Genomic DNA, 22,953 nt, shown 5'->3' on the forward strand with positions numbered 1-22,953 from the left:
CAGACCCCCGTCAGCATCAGCCCCCATTTGCCCACATCAGCATCAGCCCCCGTCACCATCAGCCCCCGTCAGCATCAGCACCCCCATCAGCATCAGCCCCCCCTGTCAGCATCAGCCCCCCTGTCAGCATTAGCCCCCCTGTCAGCATCAGCCCCCATCAGCATCAGACCCCATGAGCATCAGACCCTGTCAGCATCAGCCCCCATTTGCCCACATCAGCATCAGCCCCCGTCAGCATCAGCCCCCGTCAGCATCAGCGCCCCCGTCAGCATCAGCCCCCCGTCAGCATCAGCCCCCATCAGCATCAGCCGCCATCAGCATCAACCCCCCATCAGCATCAGCCCCCATCAGCATCAGCCCCCCCGTCAGCATCAGCCCCCCGTCAGTATCAGCCCCCCGTCAGCCCCCCATCAGCATCAGCCCCCCATAAGCGTCAGCCCCCATCAGCAGCTGCTATCCTGATCGCATATTAGCTTTTATATTCTGTGACTACCTGGGGAGTGCCAGAGGATCCTGGTGAGTGTTTAAGTAGGCTCTAGTTCAGTTTGTGGGAAAATAAATAAGGTCTAGTTTTCTGATAAAAACAGTAAAGCAACACATGTCTTGTCTAACACATGAATAAAATAATTTGTGAAGTTTCAAGAACTGAATTTTCTCCTCTCTGTATAAGACTATAACCAGAGTTTGTGCTATCTGGGCACTTAATGTGGCCCAAGAGCTCGATCTCAGATTCCATGGCACCAGACTCATGAATCCCAGTCTGACGGTGAAAAGTCCAAAGAGTGGGCCAAGGTCCCTGACATTAAAGTTACGTTCTGAATCCCCATTTCATAATAACTTCTGTAATTTTCCAGTCCTCAAAAATAGCTGCATATCAAGTCCAGGTGGCCCCATGTAAACCACTTAGGCAGTTTTGCACGCCCCCACCCAGGCAAACCAAGCTGATTTGGGGCAGTAGGCCTGTTTTTCATGCAGTTTTCCACTTTGCTTCAGTTGAGGGACAAGATATATGTCTAAGGGGCACCATTTTCACACAGAGGGTGGTGCATGTGTGGAATGAGCTGCCAGAGGAAGTGGTGGAGGTTGGTACAATCACAACATTTAGAAGGCATCTGGATGGGTATATGAATAGAAAGGGTTTGGAGGGATGTGGGCCAAATGCTGGCAAATGGGACTAGATTAATTTAGGATGTCTGGTCAGCATGGATGAGTTGGACCAAAGGGTCTGTTTCTGTGCTGTGCATCTCTATAACTCGATGTCCAATTAACCCTTAATGATTAACACTTAGTCTGGTTTGAAGATGTCATTTTTAGGTACAACACTACAGAGAGAAATCTAAATTGTTACTCTCAGTACAGAAGGGTATGATGTGCAACTTCGACTCTGTGGCAGCCCTGGGAGATAGCACCCACTATGTAGACTGGGGGGATATACAGGAGGAAGCATGCAGGTATGCTGCTCTGAAGAGTGTATGCAGACCCCTACCTCTTTTTTCGGAACAGCTTGAACAGACCGCACCCTCTAGACACCTGTACACTGCACCTCCACCACGTGCTCCCATCCCAGTGCAGCTTCCTGTCCCAAAACAACCTGAACACCCCATATCTTATACTTCAACAGCCTCCTCTTCCTGCTCCTACCCCATCCCCGATGATCCCTCCGACCACCAGCTGCCAGGATGGTCAGAACATTGGCTACCACTTCATGTACAGCACCCCTTTCTCTGTCACCCAGCTTCTAGAGATTGCTAAGGAATTCCCTATATTCAAGGTGCTCTTCGATCACATGTATCATTATTGGGTCCTGCTGGACAATGCTGAAGGGCTGTAATTTATTTTACAATGACTTAATCCAGCTGTTTATTCAGCTTTATCCAGTCCCCAGAATGCAGGGGATTAGCACTTTGGTGGACCCTATGGAAGGATTATCCCCTTTTCAAAAATTAAAGGAAAAATAAAGGGACAGCACGGTGGCTCAGTGGTTAGCACTGCAGCATCACAGCATCAGGGACCCGGGTTCAATGCAAACCTTGGGCAACTGTCTGTGTGGAGTTTGCACATTCTCCCCGTGTCTGCATGGGTTTTCTCCGGGTGCTCCGGTTTCCTCCCACAGTCCAAAGGTGTGCAGGCTGGGTGGATTGACCATGCTAAATTTCCCATCGAGTTCAGGGACGTGTAGATCAGGTGGGTTATAGGTGGTTGGGTCTGGGTGGGATGCTCTGTGGGTTGATGTGGACTTGTTGGGCCAAAGGGACTGTTTGCACACTACAGGGATTCTATGATTGAATAAATGCATGCAGAGGGCAGGAGACTCAACTGCATTTTCCAGGCACCTGTTCACAGGAGTGTTTGATAACATGGACAAGAGCTGCACTAATGGCTAGGCTAAGGGCCAACTGGACCTAAACCTTTGTTTCACAGGCTGGTGACACAGCACAGTGGCTCAGTGGTTAGCACTGCAGCCTCACAGCATCAAGGACCCGGGTTTGATTCCACCCTCGGGCAACTACCTGTGTGGGTTTCCTCCCACAGTCCAAAGATGTGCAGTTTAGGTGGATCGGCCATGCTAAATTGCCCATAGTGTCCAGGCATGTGTGGGCTGTAGGGGGTGGGTCTGGGTGGGATGCTCCAAGGGGCGGTGTGAACTTGTTGGGCCGAAGGGCCTGTTTCCACACTGTAGGGATTCTAATCTAATTTAATCTAAAAAGGTGTGTGAAAATTTCAACCGAGTCAATGGTGCCCTGCAGTGAAGCTTGGGTACTTAGCTGGATGACCCTGGCCTGGTAAGAAGGAGATCCAGGAGTTAGAGGAAGGGGAGCAAGATAAATCAGGGGAATGAGGGAAATGTAGCACCAGAGTGCACACAGCACAAACCTGTACACCCCACACACTAACCTCATTGACCCTAACTCCCTCGGCCAACACCCAAGTCTGAGGTGGCACAATGAAGACAGCAACAGAAATAAGGGAGGCTACTACAGGAATTATCCACCCTTATACACCCGACCCACAGTGAGAGAGCAGCAAGATCACAACCACAAGGGGATCCTGTAGATGTCATATATCTGGGCTTTCGGAAGGCATTTGATAAGGTGCTGCACAAAATGTTACTTCAGAAGGTTGGATCAAATGGGATATGGGGGTAACTTAATTAGCTTGGATAGGTGACTGGTTGCTGGACAGAAGACAGAGAGTTGAGATGAATGGGTTTTCTTTTCTGGATGACAAGAAGTATCCAATAGTGTACCATCGGGTTCAGTCCTTGAATTCTAGCTATTTATAATCTAAATGAGTGAATTGGATACAGGGATAGAAGGGTTTATAGCCAAACTTGCAGAAAACACACAAGAAGGCATGGCAGTAAATTGCAATGAGGAAATAAGAACCTACAAATGGATATAGGTAGGTTAGGAGAGAGGGCCAAAATGTGGCAGGTGGAATTTAATGTGGATAAGCGTGAGGTCATGCATTTTGGTCAGAAAATGGCAAGGTGACCTACTATCCAAATGGGGAGAGATTTCAGGGTGCTCCAATGCAGAAGGATCTGGGTGTCCTTGCTCATGAGTCACAGAAAACTAGCATGCAGGTACTGCAGGCAGTAAGGAAAGTGAATGGAATGTTGGTTTTTATAGCTAAAGGACTGAATATAAAGGTAAGCAAGTGTTGTTGCAACTATACAAGGCATTGTTGAAACCGCACCTGGAGCATTGTGCACAGTTTTGGTCCCCTTATTTGAGGAAAGATGGAATTCAGAGGATATTCACTAGATTGATCCCAGACATGAGGGGGTCTGTGGTCTGAAGAGATTTAACAGTTAAGGTCTATACTCGCTGGAATTTAGAAGAATGTGGTGAGATTACATTGAGGTATTCACGATGATAAAAGGAACAGATAAAATAGACGTGGAGCGGATGCTTCCTCTTGTGGGGCATTCTAGGACAAGGCACAGCAAATTTAAAACAGGGTTGAGGAGAAACACTTTTCCTAAAGAGTTGTGAATCAGTGGAATTCGCTACCCCAAAGCATGACGGATGCTGGGACAGTGAGTAAAGTTAAGGAGGATTTAGACAATGTTTTAGTTGGTAATGGGTTGAAGGGTTATGGGAAGAAGGTAGGAAGATAGGGGTGAGGAACCTACCAGCTATGATTGAATGGCAGAGCAGACTTCAATGGGCCGAAAGGTGTAATTCTGTCCCTATATCTTATAAACTTATGAATTTAGGAACAGGGAAAAATGGAAGCATATGTCATAAACACACATGATCAACAAGATACCAACTGACCGACTGGGCCAAAACCACAAAGACAGTATGTCTTTCTGAAGTAAGCAGAGGGGACAGTCCATAACATTCATAGAATCCCTACAGTGTGGAAACAGGCCATTTGGCCCAATAAGTTCCAACCCAACCCTCCGAGACTCACCACCCTGTGACCCCACCCCCACCCTGTACATGGTCACCATCAGCTTAATGTAACAGGGAGTCCTGCGTCCCATAGCGACCACTAACAATTCACCAATTTGGTAGCTCTTGATGACTCACTGTTGACTACAGAATTCAATAACCACAACCTATTGTGGCACCAAGAGTAGTAACCAGGCCCACAAGTAGATTAGTTTATTCCAGCAATGGAATTTGACCTATAGCACTTCACTGGCAATGCCACCGTAAGTTTGCTTTTGCAACCCAGGACCTGCAGCATACATGAACCGGTTGTATCAGGGTTTCCACCACTCCCCCTCTATCTTTGATCAGAGATTGACGAAAGGAGTGGAAGCATTTTCTCAACGGGAATACAATACGGAAACATGCTCCTCTTACAGACTGACGTCTGGGTGATATCACCTGAACAAATTAAAGGCATATAGAGCCCACCGCAACACCAGTTTTTAGAGGGATTGGAAGAAGCAGACCCTAGCCCTAATCCTGTGGTTCCTGCTGATCCAGTGTCAGTCCTAGATGGTGTTCCAAATCCTGTTACAGTGCCAGACTGACTCACTGTTCCCAATCCTTATCCTGGACATGTTCTACTCACTGTTCTTGATCCTATCCTGGATAAGTCCCACTCACTGTTCCCGATCCTTATCCTGGACTAGTCCCACTCACTGTTCCTGGTCCAATCCTGGAAAAGTCCCACTCACTGTTCCTGATCCTTATCCAGTACGTGGAATATATCCAGTACATCCAGTTTGCAGCAGACCACCTATCTTGGTGTCTGGGAGACCTGTTGAATTAGGAGAGAACTGGTCAGGCTCCATGGTTCCCTCTTGCTACAGCAGCCCCATGTGCTGGTGGCATTGTCTGGGTCCATCCGGACCACACTGTAATCTCTGGATGTACCTGTAGGCGAGCTGTGTGTGGTAGAGTAAACACAAGTCCAGAGCTTTGTTGGGAATTCACCACCACAAGGTACACTGAATTGGGACATTTGGCCATTAGTCTGGAGACCGGATTGGAGCGAAAAAAAGACAAAATGAAATAAGGAACGGACCAACCGTATGTATGTGTACCCCTCCATGCTTGTCTAAGACAACCTCAGGACTGCAAAATGGGTTGGTGTTAAAATCCACAGACAAAATGCTGTATGACAACACCCACCACAAATTGATCCTTGTGGTGTTAGACATATCCAGAATTCAGCTACAAGAGTAGTGTACTCACCAACTTCAGAATCTGTGCCCACATTGAACACGTAGATTATTGGGAAGGAAAGCAGGGACTGTACCAGGTAAGACCTATACCAGCGGAGCACAATTTGTCAATAGCTTATACAGCAGGGTTGTCCACTGTCAATTCTCTTGATTTGGCTAACTTGACAATAAACTCAGGATTTTCATGAAACAAGTTAAACAGGTCTTGGATAAAATCAGTTAAGACAATCAGCAAGATGACTGAATGTGAATTAAAGGAGTTAGCCAATACTTGGTAATGGCTCCAGAAGGGCACCATTGATAAATAAAGTCTCCCAAGGAGAAACGGGTGACAATATCATGCAGCAGAATGGAGCCCTGTGCAGTGACTTTGAGCAGTGGATGAAACAATGGTTGAGGGACCGCCTTGAGCAGACTGGCCAAATACAAGTTTGTATCCTGGATCAGTGAGAAGCAGATAAAACACTTCCACGGGAAGAAATACCGCATCATTTCAAATCGCCAGTTAGGCAAATAACCAAGCCCTATCTGACAATGACTGTGAAGGAGCACCACGAAAGGCCCGAGGCACAGTTCGAGGGATCTGAAACAGAATGCCAAACTAAAATGGATTAAAAGTCTTTGAGGTTGAAAATATCAACATTATGTGAGAGGAAAGGTGGTTAGCTTATGATGGCACCCTACCACGTGCTGTTGAAAAAGAGGGAAGACTTGTAGATACCATTCTGGATGAATGTCAGCAAACCAAAGAAATAATTATGTGTCCCTATCCTGTGTGTTCAAACAAACATGCCTTGGGTGGTTTCCAGACAGACAAACATCAATTTAAACAATATCATGCAGCAGAATGGAGCCCTGTGCAGTGACTTTGAGCAGTGGATGAAACAATGGTTGAGGGACCGCCTTGAGCAGACTGGCCAAATACAAGTTTGTATCCTGGATCAGTGAGAAGCAGATAAAACACTTCCACGGGAAGAAATACCGCATCATTTCAAATCGCCAGTTAGGCAAATAACCAAGCCCTATCTGACAATGACTGTGAAGGAGCACCACGAAAGGCCCGAGGCACAGTTCGAGGGATCTGAAACAGAATGCCAAACTAAAATGGATTAAAAGTCTTTGAGGTTGAAAATATCAACATTATGTGAGAGGAAAGGTGGTTAGCTTATGATGGCACCCTACCACGTGCTGTTGAAAAAGAGGGAAGACTTGTAGATACCATTCTGGATGAATGTCAGCAAACCAAAGAAATAATTATGTGTCCCTATCCTGTGTGTTCAAACAAACATGCCTTGGGTGGTTTCCAGACAGACAAACATCAATTTAAACTGTACAGTAGGGAAATGGAGTCTGGAAACTGACATCAGCCAAGTAGCATACAGAGAGGGAGGGACAATACTGCATCACAGTCTCCCTAAAACATTGTCAACACAGAACCTTCACCTGTGGCATTCACAACATCACTCTCTGCACTAGGCCCCACATATCAGTCAGGGTAGGCCTAACTGAACTCATAGACGTACACAGGAAAAGTGATCTCTTTGTTAATGTTAACGGTGAACTCTGACGCAGACTTTTGGAGATGATTTGGAAAAGAATGACACTAGTATTAAACTCCTACGGGAAATATTACAAAAGGTACAGACACAATTGGCTAATGCACACAAAATGTTCACTGCTGTAGTTCAACAAGACAGAGCAAGTACGCGAAGATATTAAAGAAATTGAAGTCACACATCGGGGGAATGACTCTTGGAATCGGGAAATGCAAATCCAACCTTGCATTCATGTCCTGTCTCACCTCACAGTATTGCTCATCCTATTTGCTTTAATGTATAAAGCCATCATAGCGGATAAAGTTTTTAAGTGCAAACAGAAACTCAAATGTAGTAATGACGTCGAACAGAGATGTACTGTGAGCCCTGCTCAGCCAACATTAAGTATATAATGTAAATAATTTGTAATACAACTTGTAAATAATTTGTTCACCACTGCAGCACAGACTCTACTTTACCATGTATATAGTTATTTGCACAATATTTAAGAATGAACCAATAGATGTTTTCCAGTTTACTTTGTTTCTGGAGTCATAGAGTTACACAGCATAGAAGCAGACCCTTCAGCCTAACTTTCCCATGTCAACCAAGTTTCCTAAACTGAACTGGTCCTATTTGTGATCAGAGACAATGGGAACTGCAGATGCTGGATAATCCAAGATAACAAAGCGTGGAGCTGGATGAACACAAACAGCATCTTAGGGGCACAAAAGCTGACGTTTTGGCCCTGGACTCTTCATCAGAAAAAGATGAAGGGTCTAGGCCCAAAACGTCAGCTTTTGTGCCCCTAAGATGCTGCTTTGCCTGCTGTGTTCATCCAGCTCCACACTTTGTTATCTAGTCCTATTTGCCTGTGTTTGGCCAGTATCCCTTTAAATCTTTCCTATCCATGTACCTTCCAAATGTCTACTTTATTAATAGTATTACCATAAGTTAGTACAGGTTAGCATCAGGTGTTTGGAACCTTCACCTGGGAACCTGGTAGTTTTGTAAGAAATGGCTTGGACAGTGCTGGGATCCAACCTGCTTCATGCTTGCCAAACAGGCTTGTCACAGAAATATTGACATTTTTTTTCATGAGCAAGGATTAAAAACTCAAACCAGTGAAGCCTAGTTTAAACCTAGCCACACTCTGCAATTTGCAAACTGCAGAGCTGGAATGGCCAGTATTCATCAGCTAGGCCTGAGACAATCAAATTCCCACTGAAACCAGGCAGCCAAGTAGTAAAAGCCATGCTATTTCAGAATGAACCTGTGTTTACCCCTTCTGCTTACTTAGAAGAATGCTACACAGACTTGCTGGTACCCAGCTCATTAGGAGGACTGAGGTAGAGTGTGTGAAGAACAGCACTTGACAGCTGGTTTCCAAACTGTGTTCTGCAATCTCATGGAAAGTAGCCATCCATTAGACCTTCCTGCCCCTGCCCAATGCTAGCCCTGGAGACAGGCCGCAAAATCTTTGAGAACTGCACAAAACGGAGGATAAAAGGGACAAAAGAGAGCCCAGATCTTCCTGCATTTTTTGCACCCTCTTCAATGACATGTCCCAAGAGCACCTTCCACTGGCAGCTGAGCTGGACAGCTCCAGCACCCTACATCATGTGGTGAGCATCATCAGACTGAACAGACCCAGAGAGACCACCTCAGTGAGATGACCCAAGGACCAGGGCCAGTCCTAAACAAGAGGGGAAGCTGAATTCGACAACTGCAGATCCTGAACCATCAGCCAACCCTCAAAGACTGAGGAATAGCCTGACCCAGCCTTATTGAATGGGTGTTACCAGACCTTTCAAACAAACAGTTCAAATACAGAGGGAGTGACCTGTGGACGGGGTGAATACTCGGAAGTGCACGTCAGGAGTAGGTAGTTAGTGTTGATTTGAGACTTTTTACTTGGAGATTCAAGATTGTTTACTGAAGTGTCCTGTGAAGAGATTGGTAGGGTTAAATACAATTTAATTAAACTGCAATAACAGTGTGTAATAAACATTGGTTTTCCTTGATAAAGTGTTCAATAAAATTGTGTTGGAGCTTCCTCTGACTTGTCCCCTTTGTCTATCGCGCCGCATAATGCACCTGAATTAAAATGTATGACTGCAAACTGGTCGAAGTTAGTCAGGGCACATTTACCCTTCTTTCACTTTACAACACTACTGTGCCACTCACAATGTTAATTTGCAACACAAGAACTGATGGAGTTGGGAGAATATATTAATATAGATGGAAGAGTGGATAATGAACAGAAAGCAAAGATTTATGATCATGTGACATTTTCAAGTTAACAGACTGTGAATAATGGAGTGTCACAAGAATTAGTGCCGGGCCCACAGCTATTTACAGTCTATGTTAATGGCGTAGATGGAAATATGGGAGATAATGCAGCAAAGTTTGTTGCTGATGGGAGCTAGATGGGAATGCAAGCTGTGAGGAGGTCCCAGAACAGCTGCCAATTGATAGAGATAGGCCAAATAAGTGAACAATAAAATGAGTTGATGTGATGTTATTCACTTTGTAGTGAGACTAGAAAAGCTGGATGAAGGCAAATAGCATATTGTTTCTTTATTGCAAAGTGATTAGAGTACAAGAGAAAGGAAGTGTTTCAACAATTGGAGAGGGCATGATGAAATGACAATTGCAATAGCATTGCAGTTTTGGTCTCTATATTCAAAGAAGGACATACATACCTTACATGTGGTTGAACAAAGGTTCACAAGATTAGTTTCTGTGATGATAAGGTTATGCTATGATGAGATGCTGAGTAAATTAGACTTATACTCTCTGTCATTTAAAACAATGGGGTTTTATTATAATTTACAAAATTCTAATGGGGCTGGACAGAGCAGACATCATGACCTTGTTTTCCAAGGCTGGGGAATCTAGAACACAGTCGCATTGTCTCAGGAATGAGGGGTCAGTCATTTAAGACAGAGCTAAGAGGAAATTACTTTACTCAAAGAGTTGTGAAGATTTGAAACTTTCTATCACAGCAGGTTGTGGTAACTCTATCAGTGAAGATAGTAAAGGCTGATATCACCATATTTTTCACTTGCTGATGGAATGCAAACACATGGATGTGAACATGAATGTTGAATTTTTTATGCCAGCACAGCATCCTGCTCCCTCCAGGACAGTTTGCTATTTATTTTTAAAGGCCCTGCAAGGTGGAGTGACTTGTTAATGGATCGGTCTGGAATTTTGAATCTTTTTCCCAGATGAAGCTGAGTAGTCTGGTTCATCTGAACACACAGCTGTTGGGGTCAGCGCAGAGCAAAATCAAACTGCAAGGAGTTGACTAATGCTGCTTTTAACACTGTACCTCCAATCGATAATCATTTTGGACTGTCCTTTTCCATGTGGCCATCTCATGGGTCGTTTGCTGCTGGTGTCAGACAAGCAACTGCTTGTCTGGGATGGGACAGTACTTAAAGAGAGAGGACCCTGAACAGCATTAATTGTCTTGGTAAGCAGCAAGGACTTTAGGTGGTCAGTAGTTTAAGAATAGTAGGGTTAGGAACCAGGAGTAGCTTTATCAACACTAAGAGCTCAAGATAAGATGAGGGAGGCAAATTATGATTCTCACAATCAGCATTACTCCAGGCTGGTGTATGATGTATTTAAATAAGTTCTTGATGTCCATTTTAATATGATTTGGAAATTTACCCCCAAAAGTTATTTTCTCCCTCCATATTTTTTGTTATCCTTTTTCGGTTTTTAAAACTTTCCTCATCCTTTGGCTGACAATGAAACCTTTTCCACATTGTATTTTTTTCTTTCAACTTAAAACTATCCTTAACTTCCTTGCTTCCTTTCTAAGTGGGACATTTCGTTGTTGAGTTATGAACTATTTTCATATCTGCGATGTTCGTTGACCCTCTTTGATATAAACTCCTTTTCCAGTCTACCCCAGCCAGCTCTGCCCTCATTCCTTTGTAATTATACTTATTTAAGTTTAGCGTAGTTGTTTCAAACCTCTCAAATGGAATGCTAAATTCTACCGTGATATGGTCACTGTTTTCAAGGGGGATCTTATACTCTGAGATGATTTATTAAATCTACTTCATTCAAAATAACCTAAGCGGAAACTATCTCAAATATACTCAATGTATTCTTCCTCAGGACAGCCGCATCCATGATTAACCTACATTTTTTTAGATGTGCTCATTGTTTCCTAATGGATCCTCCTGATGCATAACCGCTGTTCAGGGCTTACAGACTAATCCTACCACTGCCTTACTCCCCTTGTTATTTCCTACCTCCACCAACGTGGATTCTACACCTTCTGATCTGAGATAATTTCAAGCTATCAAACTTATTCCATCCCATACTAACAAAGCTACCCCACCATCCAATCCTTCCTGTCTGACCTTTCAAAAAAGTTACATAACCCTGATGATGAAGTTCCCAGCTCTGATCTCTCTGTATCCGGGCCTCTTTAGGGCGGCATGGTGGCTCAGTGGTTAGCACTGCAGCCTCACAGCTCCAGGGACCCGGGTTCGATTCCAGCCTTGGGCAACTGTCTGTGTGGAGTTTGCACATTCTCCCCCTGTCTGCGTGGGTTTCCTCCGGTTTCCTCCCACAGTCCAAAGATGTGCAGGCTAGGTGGGTGGGCCATACTAAATTGCCCATAGTGTTCAGGGGTGTGTGAGTTATAGGGGGACGGGTCTGGGTGGGATGCTGCCTTGGGCAGTGTGGGCTTGTTGGGCCAAAGGGCCTGTTTCCACACTGTAGAGAATTGAATCTAATCTAATAGCTGTAAAATTACACCCATTAGCCTCTACTTGTGCTGGCAATTAATTTATTTTGCTCTGAATTCTATGTGCATTTGCCATCTTACCCACCTCCCTCCACCAACTTTGATCCTATTTACTGCTGCTTTTCTATCTCACTACACTCTGCCATTTGCAGTACGACTCTGGATATTGTTATCCAAATAGCTGCCTTTAATGTTGCCATATCCATTTAATTATTAAGTCTACATTTCCCCTCTCCCAACCATCACCCCTCCCCCCAATTTGTTTAATGCACTCTCTACAGCCCTATTTATTCAATTCATCAGGACACCTGATCTAGCATGGCGTAACCGTGCCATCAAAACAGCTCCGATCATTACTGGTAGGAGTGCCGTCTGAACTGAAACACCTTCTACCCACATCAATCCTTGAGCCGCGCATTTAATTCTTTCACTTTATTATCCATGTGCTAGCTCATCCATAACTCAAGCAGTAATCCAGAGGTCGAAGATTGTGCTTTCTAATTTAGCTCATCACTGTTTAAAATCAGGATCACTCGTACCCATAAGGATGATGACACCTGGATCCTCTCTTCCCACTCCAAGGAGATGTTCTTAACCTTGGCACCAGTCAGGTAACACAGCCTTCAGGGTTCATGATCGCAGAGAACAGTATCTACTCCACTATCGATAATGCCCTCTACCTAAACTATATTCTTATTTCTTGCCTCCATTTGAATGGATCTCATAGAAAAACACCATGGTCAGTTCACTGATCCTATCTAAAATCCTCACATCTGCCCACACAGCTTGTAAGAACTTTGCAACTGATGGGCAATTGCAAGGGCTGAGTTTCCTGAAACATAACTCATTAAATGCCCATTCCTGTGCCATGTCTGCTGTCACAGTCTCCTGTCCCCGAGCACAGAGCAAATGTAAATTATGCAGCCTGAGAGATGTGAATGTCCTCTGGAGGAAACTGTCCAGGTGACGTTTCCCTTTTTTGATGTAGCACAATGCTTGGAGTTTGGGCTACAGCTCCTCAACTCAGATCTGAAATCACTTGAGCTGCAAACATTTTAACTACAGATTTTCTGAAGAAGGGTCCCGACTCGAAATGCCAGCTTTCCTGCTCCTCTGATGCTGCCCGGCCCGCTGTGTTCATCCAGCTCTGAACTTTGTTATCTCAGATTCCGGCATCAGCCGTTCCTACTATCTACTACAGATGTGAAGTCTTCAGATCACTTTGGTGTCCAGCAGCAATACATCATCTGTCCTACCACTGCTATTGTACTGATTTAATTTAGAAATTAATTACACTAGATTCCCTGCTCTTTACATTTTATTGTAATGATTGTTTTAATTTAAAAGAGGCATCAATCTTATAATTAACCAAATGCTTTTGAAGAAAAAAGATAAACATTAGAGACCTAAACATGAATTGAGGGCATTGCTTTCACTTTAATGAAATATTTACCAATCTACTCACCTATCAGCTGCTTTCCCTGTATTCATGTCATGCTAATGGCTTGTGATGTCACTCCGCTGTTGGACTTGCTGCAGGTCGACTTCTTGATGCTTATCCTTTGTCCTTTCCCACTCACTTCACTTTCTGACGTGCTTGTTTCTTAGAGGAAACCTTAGCTAAAGCACCTCTGCCCGTCTTTATACCATCTTCCCACCCAAACCAAACTTCCAGTTCACTCGCTCGGCCTTCATCACACTCTCCTTCACACTGGCCATGCTTCTTACTGACAGTGAATGACTAAGCCAGTCGTATGTCACATCTGCTAAAATCTACAGCCCTTAGACTTAAGGGAGTAGCATTAAAGCCATGTCAGGCATATGGGAGAGTGACGGTTACAGTAGGGGCGAGAGTGGAGGTGTACAGTTAATTATAGTAGCACAGAGCTAGATGCTGGACTATTTCATGGAAGATTAAAAACAAACTTTGTCATTGTTAATCACTGTGTACAGAACTATACTAAACACTTTTGCCAATTACTCCCCTTTCACATGTTCAAAATCATTGTACATTCGCTAAGTAACAGGATTTTGTCTTTATAAAAATCAATTAGCAATCAATACCTGGATGATCCTTGCCACTCAACTTTAGGACTATTCAAATTATCCAACGAGGTCTAGAACACAATTGCGTGCATGTTTGAAATCATTAATGGTTTCATGAGTTCAAGCAGCTGAAAGGTTGTACATGTGTGATGGAAGATAAACATTTCGAGAGTGAGCCACGCGGCTGAAATTTAATTTGCAGGTGCGTGCGGGTTTTGTCATTAGTTGAGGAATTAAAACTGAGGAAATTGACAGTGCATCAGGAAACTGGTTCCAAACCACCAACTTCTGTGTTTAATTGCCGTGCATTAGACTGCATGTAAGCCACTATCTCAGGGGAGGCAGGTTCTCAATTTCAATGTGTTAATTGTTCAATTCAGCAACATTAATGTAGCTTTTGTAATTTAGTCGTCGGTTTACGGGCTTCCTGTTCTTCAAACTCACCAATTACAGACGGGAAATGTCATCAAAGGCATGAAAACAAAATATTTCAGTGAGTACGCAAGCATTGCAGACACTTCCTTGGCTGCTTGATGGTAAGGTTTTGTTCACTGTACATCTGCTCAGACATTACTTAAAATGTTTCAGATGTTACCAAGGTAACTTTGGAGGTCACCTTGACAACTTAAAAGATCCTTGCAAACCAGATCTGTATTTTAGAACACTGATTCATCAGCTCAGCAAGGGTGCTGCTCTTTACTACACTGGCTGATGATTTGGGGCTGTCGCTTGTCAGCCCCATCCTTAATGACCATCCCTAATTGCCCTTGAGAAGGTGGGAAGGAGGTGGTGAATAGCATTTATGACTGCCATGATCTATTTGCAGCAAGTACCCCCAACAGGGAAATTGAGAATAATTTTGACCCGGTGACGAGGGTACAGAGGTATGAATCCAAGACAAGATAATGTGTAGATTTGAGGGAACCTGCAGGTGATGATGGCCCTTTGCTCCTTTTCTCCTAGACATTAGATATTATGGTTTGGAAGATGCTATTTGAAGAAGCTTTGGTAAAATCTGGTAGTGTATCTTTTGAAGAATGAGGAATATTATTTCTTACTCAGGACTCATGCCTTGCTGGATGGATTTTAGGGAATCAGGTGGTGAGCTACTTGCTGCAGTATTTCCAACTTCAGCCTCCTCCCCATTATCACAGCACTTATATGGCTGACCCATTTAAGTTCTTGGTCAATGGTACTCTCGGGATGTTTATGGTGAGGGATTCAGTGATTATAATGTTGTTGAACATGAAGAGAGTGGTTCATGGGTGAAGTGAACTGTCAAAGGAAGTGATCAATGTGGGTGCAGTTACAATATTTAAAAGACAATTAGATAAGTACATGAATTGGAAAGGTTTAGAAGGATATGGGCCAAATGCAGGCAAGTGGAATTAGTTTAGTCTGGGAACATGGTCAGTGTGGGCTATGGGCCAAAGGGTCTGTTTCTATGCTGTATGACACCATGCTGCTTGTACAGAATTGTTATGATTGATGTGAACATTTCTTACCAGTTATCAGCCTATCCCTGTATTTTGTTCAGTCTTGCTGCATACCCTTATTCATTTATTATCTCAGGAATTCTGGCTGGGCCATGTTGAAGATGGTTGGACCCTGTTATTAGCTTCTAAAATTGTTCACCATTGCAGGATCATCCTAGGATGCAAAGATAACCCAAGTCTTCATTTTCTCCGTTGAAGACCATATTCTTAAACTCCTTACTTCTGTCTCCTTCACTTCCAGCTCCACACAACTCCTCCAGTGCAAGGACCTCACGGAACCCTTTGGCAGTCAGATCAAGATCACCATTCTTCTGCTTTCCCAACCACCAATGGACTCATATTTTACTCTAATTTCTGTCTCATCTCTCCTCTTGCCATTTTTGAGCTCCTCTTGCCAACCTGACTCACATTTTCTTCCTTTGACTCTTTTCTCACTAAATGCTAACTTTTCAAATTTCCCTCTTCAGAATCATGCTAATTAATACAGTAAACGTTTTCAGATGGTTTCTTTTTCTGCATCATCATCCCTTTCCTCAGAAAAATAGTCTTCATCTCCACAGTCCTTGAAAATTGCTCCCCTATCTCTAATATCACTCTTCTCTAAATGTTGTCACCTCCCAAATCTGTGCCCAACTTTCTCAAAATTCCATTGGAATCCATTCAATCATATTTCCGGCCCTGTTGCAGGACTGAAAAGCCTTTTATTAAAGTCAAAATGACTATTTTTTTACTCTTCCTCACTCTTGACCTGACCGCAGCTTTTCACGTGGTTATTCTCAGTTCCTCCAATGCCACTCCACTGTCATGCAGTCGAATGGAACTGTTCCCTTCTGGTTCCATTCCTTTCTCCCTGCTTTACTCAAAGGACCAATCACAATGGCTTTTCTTCCTGCTTCAAAACCATCACCTCCAATGTCTACCTAGGACCTGCCCTTTCCCCAATTATTTCCCATCTTTGTAATGCCTCCGTGCAACATTAATTGAAAGCATGGCATTAGTTTTCTCATATGTGCAGTGAGCAACTCACCTCCTGACATCCTAAAGCCGGTCCATCAAGTACAAGGCACAAAGTCAGAAGTGTGATGGAAACCGTTCACCTACCTGCATGAGTCCAACTCCAACACCCAAGAGTAATCAGGATGAAGCTTTACTGACACCCCGGCGCTAATTTAACCACTCATTCTGACCAGCAACGTGCTGCAGCAGCTTGATAAGACTGCACCAAAAGCACACAGCAAAGCCATGACCTGTGCCAAAATGAAGGACAAAAGCAGCAGATGCATAGGAGCACAACACCCAGTAAATGCCCTTTCAAGCTGCACACCATTTGAAACTCCCCACCAAACATCACCATGGATTGCGGAGGTGTGAGAATGTTCTTGGGGGCAGTCGGGGATGGGCCTGGACAAATAATGGCCTGGACTCTGATATTCACACCGTAACAAATTTTTTTTTGAAAAACTAGGACACACCGCTCTATTATATTGTCACCTTTCCTAACTTCTCCACTTTGTCTACATTATCAGGTTGCTTATTTGAAAACGCGTACTGGGTGAGCACAGGTTTCTCTCACTTTGATATCGGGAAGACTGAAGCCATTGCTTTTGGTCCCCTATCCTTACATTATTCCCTGGCCACCATTTCCAACTCTCTCACTGACAACAGTCAGAGATTAAATCAGTCTGTTCATAATCTTATTATCATTTTTGACCATGAGGTGAGCATCCAAATACATATTTCTGCATCAATAAATCACTAAGACTGCATATTTTCACCTCAGCAACATTACCCTACTTTGCCTTTGGCTCAGCACACAAATGTTACTGAGAAACCTTTGCACGGTCAACTCAACAGGGGTGTGTTTTTATTATATTTAATGCTAATATTGATGCCAAGAGGTCCATCCTATTTTATTCTAATTTGGTTTTTCTACCGTGGTATGACACAAACATCAACACAGCCTGCTCAGCCATTTCAGAGGGTAGTTAGGAATCAACCACTCTGCTGTAAACCTGGAGTCACATGCGGGTCAGACCGGATAAGAGTGGCAGATTTCCTTCCCTAAAAGTTATAGACCAGATGGATCTTGGTGACAATCAGGTAGCTTCATAGTCATCATTACTGAGACTAACACTATTTTATTTAACTCACTCGTGGGACTTGGGCATCGCTGGCTGGCCAGCATTTATTGCCCATACCTGGTTGCTATTGAGAAGGTGTTGATCAGCTGCCTTCTTGAACCACAGCAATCTATGTGCTGTAGTTTGACCCACAATGTCTTTTGAGAGGAAATGCCAGGATTTTGACCTAGTGACAGTGAAGGAACGGTGATATATTTCCAAGTCAGGATGTGAGTGGCTTGGAGGGGAACTTAGAGGTGGATGATGTCCCCATATATCTGCTGCCCTTGTCCTTCTAGGTGGAAGTGGTCATGGGTTTGGAAGGTGCTGTCTCAGGATCTTTGGTGAATTTCTGCAGCACATATTGTAGATAGTACACACTGCTGCAACTGAGCATCTGTGGTGGAGGGAGGGAATGTTTGTAGATGGAGTGCCAATCAAGTGGCTGCTTTATCTTGGATGGTGCCAAGCTTCTTGAGTGTTGTTGGAGCTGCACTCCAGGCAAGTGGGGAGTATTCCATCACACTCCTGACTTGTGCCTTGTAGATGGTGGACAGGCTTTGAGGGATCAGGAGGTGAGTTACTCACCACAGTATTCCCAGCTTCTGGCCTGCTCTTGTGGCCACTGTGTTAATGTGGTGAGTCTAGCTGAGTTTCTGGTCAATGGTAACCCCCTCCAGGATGTTGATAGTGGGGGATTCAGTGATGGGAACACCACTGAATGTCAAGGGGCAGTGGTTAGATTGTATCTTATTGGTGGCATTTGTGTGGCACAAGTGTCACTTGTCAATTGTCAGCCCAAGCTTGGATATTGTCCAGATCTCACTGCATTTGGACATGGACTGCTTCAGCATCTGAGGAGTTGCAAGTGGTGCTGAACATTGCAATCATTGGCAAACGTTCCCATTTCTGACCTTATGATGGAGGGAAGGTCATTGATGAAGCAGCTGAAGATGGTTGGACCTAGGACACTACCCTGAAGAACTCCTGTAGAGATGTCCTGGAACTGAGATGATTGACCTCCCACAAACACAGCCATCTTCCTATGTGTCAGGTATGTTGCCTTTGTCTTTGTAAATGAAAGTGGTTGTGGGTTTGGAAGGTGTTGTCTAAGGATCATTGGCAAAGTTCTGCAGTGAATCTTGTAGATAGTACACACTGCTGCTACTGAGCATCGGTGGTGGAGCGAGTAGATGCTTGTGGATGTGGTGCAGTCTTCTGTTCTGGATGGTGTCAAGCTTCTTGAGTACTGTTGGAATTGTGTCACACTCCTGAGGCCTGCCTTGTAGATAGTGAAGAGGCTTTGGGGAGTCAGGAGGTGAGTTGTTTGCTGCAGTATCCCCAGCTTCTGATCTGTTCTTGGAGCCATTCTATGTGTAGCTTCAGTATCTGAGGAGTCACAAATGATGTCATGGACTGAAAGCTGTTTGCACCTGAAAGCTTGAACAGTGAAAATTCAGACCGGGGCATCTAAATATATATCAGAATATTGGTGAACATATTAACTTTCCTCTCCTAATTAGTAGGAAAATCACTTTCAACATTGAATCCATAAGCATGACACTATACCCCTACTGCTGGCTTTATGGACCTCTTCTGGCCACCTGTTTCACCAGCAAATCACTCCTCCCCAGGAGAAAAGAGTACCCCAGAATCTCATCCAGAAATGGAGGCACAACTGGTCAACTTGTGGAATGCATTGTCAGTTTGTTTTGTTCTAAAAGCTAAAAGCTTGGCATGTCCCTCTCACTAACAAAGTTAAAATGTGGGTTACCTTCATACTAATGAGTCGAGAAACCTGGAAATAGGCAATGCAGTGACTGAATTAAAACTAAAATACACTGACCGACCTGCTGAACTTACTTTTGGTAATCACAGAACTGCTACTTCCCCAACCACTGTTCCCACCGTGTCAGGGCCTACTCACCCTTTTGGAATCAATATTGTCAGGATCCGCCTCAAGTAATATGCAACACTGGCTATTTACAGTTATGTTGTCTTTTTGCTTTAATTCTTCTTTCCATTCTGAAAGCAGTGGCTCGCATTGAGCTAATGGTTGCCTAATTGGGAATTATTTGTTGATGAGGCCACACAAAGGCCACCATCAGGCTCTTCAAGCGTGAGGGACGGGCATCAAAGATAAACATACATATGGACAAGCATATCAGAACTTTACAACAGGTTAGGGATGATCCCTCTCCCTCCCTTTCTTAGCCCAGGGACCATAAAACTAGCTTTAGCAGTCCCAAGCTGATTTGGGCATTAATGGCTATTCGATGTGTGAATTATCTGAAATTGGTCAATCCTGCCACAGAGAAATCCTGTTTTTTACTCAATGTTTGTATACTACAAGTTGATCTCTCATTCTGATATTTACAGAGTTAGGTGGGTTGAGCTTCTGCTGGGTTCCTGCAGGTTGGCGGTTCTGTGCATTAAGGTCACAGGTTCAGCTTTAGGTTGTTTAACTCCACATTTGTACATGTTTTGCCCGATCCATTCTCAACTGTACTCCCATTGCTCTCCCAACCCACGCAAATTCAAAAAGACAGGCAGGAAATCAGGGCCATTCACCACAGTGGGTGGCCCCAACACCAAGAACAACGTCAGGTCACCCTAATTATTCGATGGGGTCCTAGCTGAACAGCAATTTTCGGGCATTGTAATCTCAATGGGAAGCATACAATGAAGTATGTTGGGAGTGGCTGACTGTGAAAAACAGGATGGTGCACCTGAATCTCATTCGGTGCAGGTATCACAGCAAGATGCATTGTGTTGTTTGTAGAACTCAGGAAGGGACCTGTTAATGCTAAGGTGACAGCTACATTTCACAACTTCATAGGAGCATATAGTACCCCTTGGCCTTGGTGAGCTTGTTCTGGATTGTTAAAACAGCAGTCATCCTTATTTTCACATCCCTACATTTTGTTCACAATGCTAAAGGTCCTCATCCTTAAATACCTGTATAATGGATCTTCAAAATAATTCACAAAATCAACTTTCATGTCATTTACAGGTGCAGGCTTCAAGATTTAACACCTGCAAATTAATAAAATTCTTCTAGCTTTTTCAACAACGATGGCCAAATTTATGGCATCTAATTCTTGAGAGACTCACAGAGAAAATGAATTTTTCTCTGTCAATTCTGTCCAAACGTCATTGTTACTTGTGATTTTCTTAATGGATGAATTATGTGACAATATTTAATTTCAGAAATAAATAGTAGTAGAGCACATTGGCAGCCACATGTTCTTCTCCTCAAACATATGCAGAATGACTTGTAGAGTTATGGGCAACAGCCAGCACAGGAACAATGCCCTGAATGGCTTCCTTCTGGCTATATGCCTGCAATTTGTGCAAACAATATGATTGAAATATTAATAAACAAAGAATTTAATGAGTTCCACTGCAGAACATAATCCTTTGAAAAACAAAATAAAAACTTCAAAATGTGAGTGATGAAGACTTAAACCAAGCAAGGACTTGGTATAAATAATTGGCACAGTCTCAACGTGGGATTGATGGAAAAGAAAGCTATCACTGTTAGGCAAAAGGAGCTGGTTCTTGCCCCCTTTCAGCCAGGAAAAGCTACCATCTTGAGAATCTTTCAAATGTACATTAGGTTGGATTATGTATGTAAAACTATACATGTTCTATGATCAACTTTAACAAGACAAATTAGATAGTGAGAACATTTAGTTCTCTTGATCCAATATAAATTAAAATTCTAAATATCAGTGTTAATTTCATATTGAATGCTACATAGAAATAAAAACTGCAGTCAGAAGTTCAAATCCACATTTTTTAGAATGATGATGCAACTTCAATGGCAGCTAAAACAGAAGGATTCTGAATAAGTCATGAAATACTACAAAACCAACCAATTTATTTTATATCCTATATTTTACAAGAATTCACAAAGGATAATTGATTTTGTTTTAAGAACACTTAATAAGGAAAACATGGTAATTCAACGTAGAAAACGATACATCTTTTGAGCTTTTGGTTGTCAAGGAGTGGGTTTTGAATTTAACTGGTAAAAGTGTTTTGATTATCAGCCTGCAACAATGTTGGCCATTGACCCATGCACATTCCTACCAACATATACAGCTTTCAACGGAAAAAAAATCATCTATATTATGCGTATGGCATATCAGATTAAAATAAAAGCTCATGACAGTAATGTATCCATACTGTGGAGTTACTGTACAAACAAAGCTCTCAAAACATAAATGCAAGCAAATGGATTTATTTTGTGTCACTGTTTCTGCTACATACGACTTACTTTTCGACATAGAATTATGCATACTACTTTAACAATTTAACATTTTTTTCTCTACACCATTTCTGGCCAAACAGACAGCAAAAACTACAAAGATTTGCTGGGTGGTAAAATTTAATAGAGCTAAATACATAGTATGCTCGTATATCCACCCTACCATTACCTTAAAAGCTTATTTTATACAGATGAGAAGCTGTAATCATGAAAATCACTATTTACATAAGTATCAGAATAAAGGTCAAATCATTAACACCAGACTAAATTTATTGCATACTTTTCCAGAGATCACTGACTTTTTTGAAAATTCCAGGTTCTGCAAATCATTTTTGCTATATATAGGTCAGCAAATCGGCTAAGCATTATCCACAATATGTGACTTTACATTGATGAAATTGATAGAAAAATGAAGTAAGGCATTATTTAATAACCTAAATTCAAACTGCCTTCAAATCTCTCTGCTTCCTTTCACAAAATTAACCTAAAAGTTAACTCATTCTACATTCCAGTAAACTTAGTAAGGTTTTACATTCACAATTTGGAAATGAGAATTACCTTCTGTGAACGGTTTCTGCGTTGGTGTGTTGATGTTTTCTGTCTGATGCTGTTCACTGTTGAAATCAACACAATAGATCAATGACAAAGTGAGTCCCATGTCCTTATCAATAGTCCAAAATGACAACCTCCATGCTGTTCCCAAAGAGGATTTGATGGACCATCATTAACCTGAAAGAAACGATGAAAACGGCAGAAGGGTTAAGGCAAGTCTTGAGTAGAGGCAGATTTCCTGCACTAATGACCTATTGAAGCAAATCTGCTTCACAGTTTGAATTAGCTTCACCTGTCTCAAACCGCTTGCTGCTTCTCTAATAAAGGCAAGAAACGGCTGTTCAATCATAACAGCTCCTACGCAAAGAGCTAAAATTAACAATCATTTTACACTTGACGATTACGCATTTCTCGTTGTGTTCTGCTTTCATTCAGGCAATCTATACTGTTAAAGTGAACAGAACAGGAATTGCTCGAGGTCCTATAACTATTTTCCCAATCAAGTAT

The 22,953-nt window shown here is 43.0% G+C and overlaps 1 protein-coding gene across 21 annotated transcripts in view; it reads right to left on the minus strand.

Annotated features, from left to right (window-relative positions):
• Positions 1 to 22,953, minus strand: part of LOC125451860 (cAMP-regulated phosphoprotein 21-like) — a 405,355-nt gene that overhangs the window by 172,285 nt on the left and 210,117 nt on the right. For 16 of the 21 annotated variants that reach the window (XM_048529526.1, XM_059645782.1, XM_059645784.1 and 13 more), the window contains one exon: positions 22,453 to 22,623. The gene's annotated coding sequence lies outside the window, so the exon portion shown is untranslated. The other 5 variants (XM_059645788.1, XM_048529533.1, XM_059645789.1 and 2 more) reach the window with 3 other exon arrangements.

Source organism: Stegostoma tigrinum, chromosome 5 (genome assembly GCF_030684315.1).
Source record: "Stegostoma tigrinum isolate sSteTig4 chromosome 5, sSteTig4.hap1, whole genome shotgun sequence".
NCBI classification, from domain to species: Eukaryota; Metazoa; Chordata; class Chondrichthyes; order Orectolobiformes; family Stegostomatidae; genus Stegostoma; species Stegostoma tigrinum.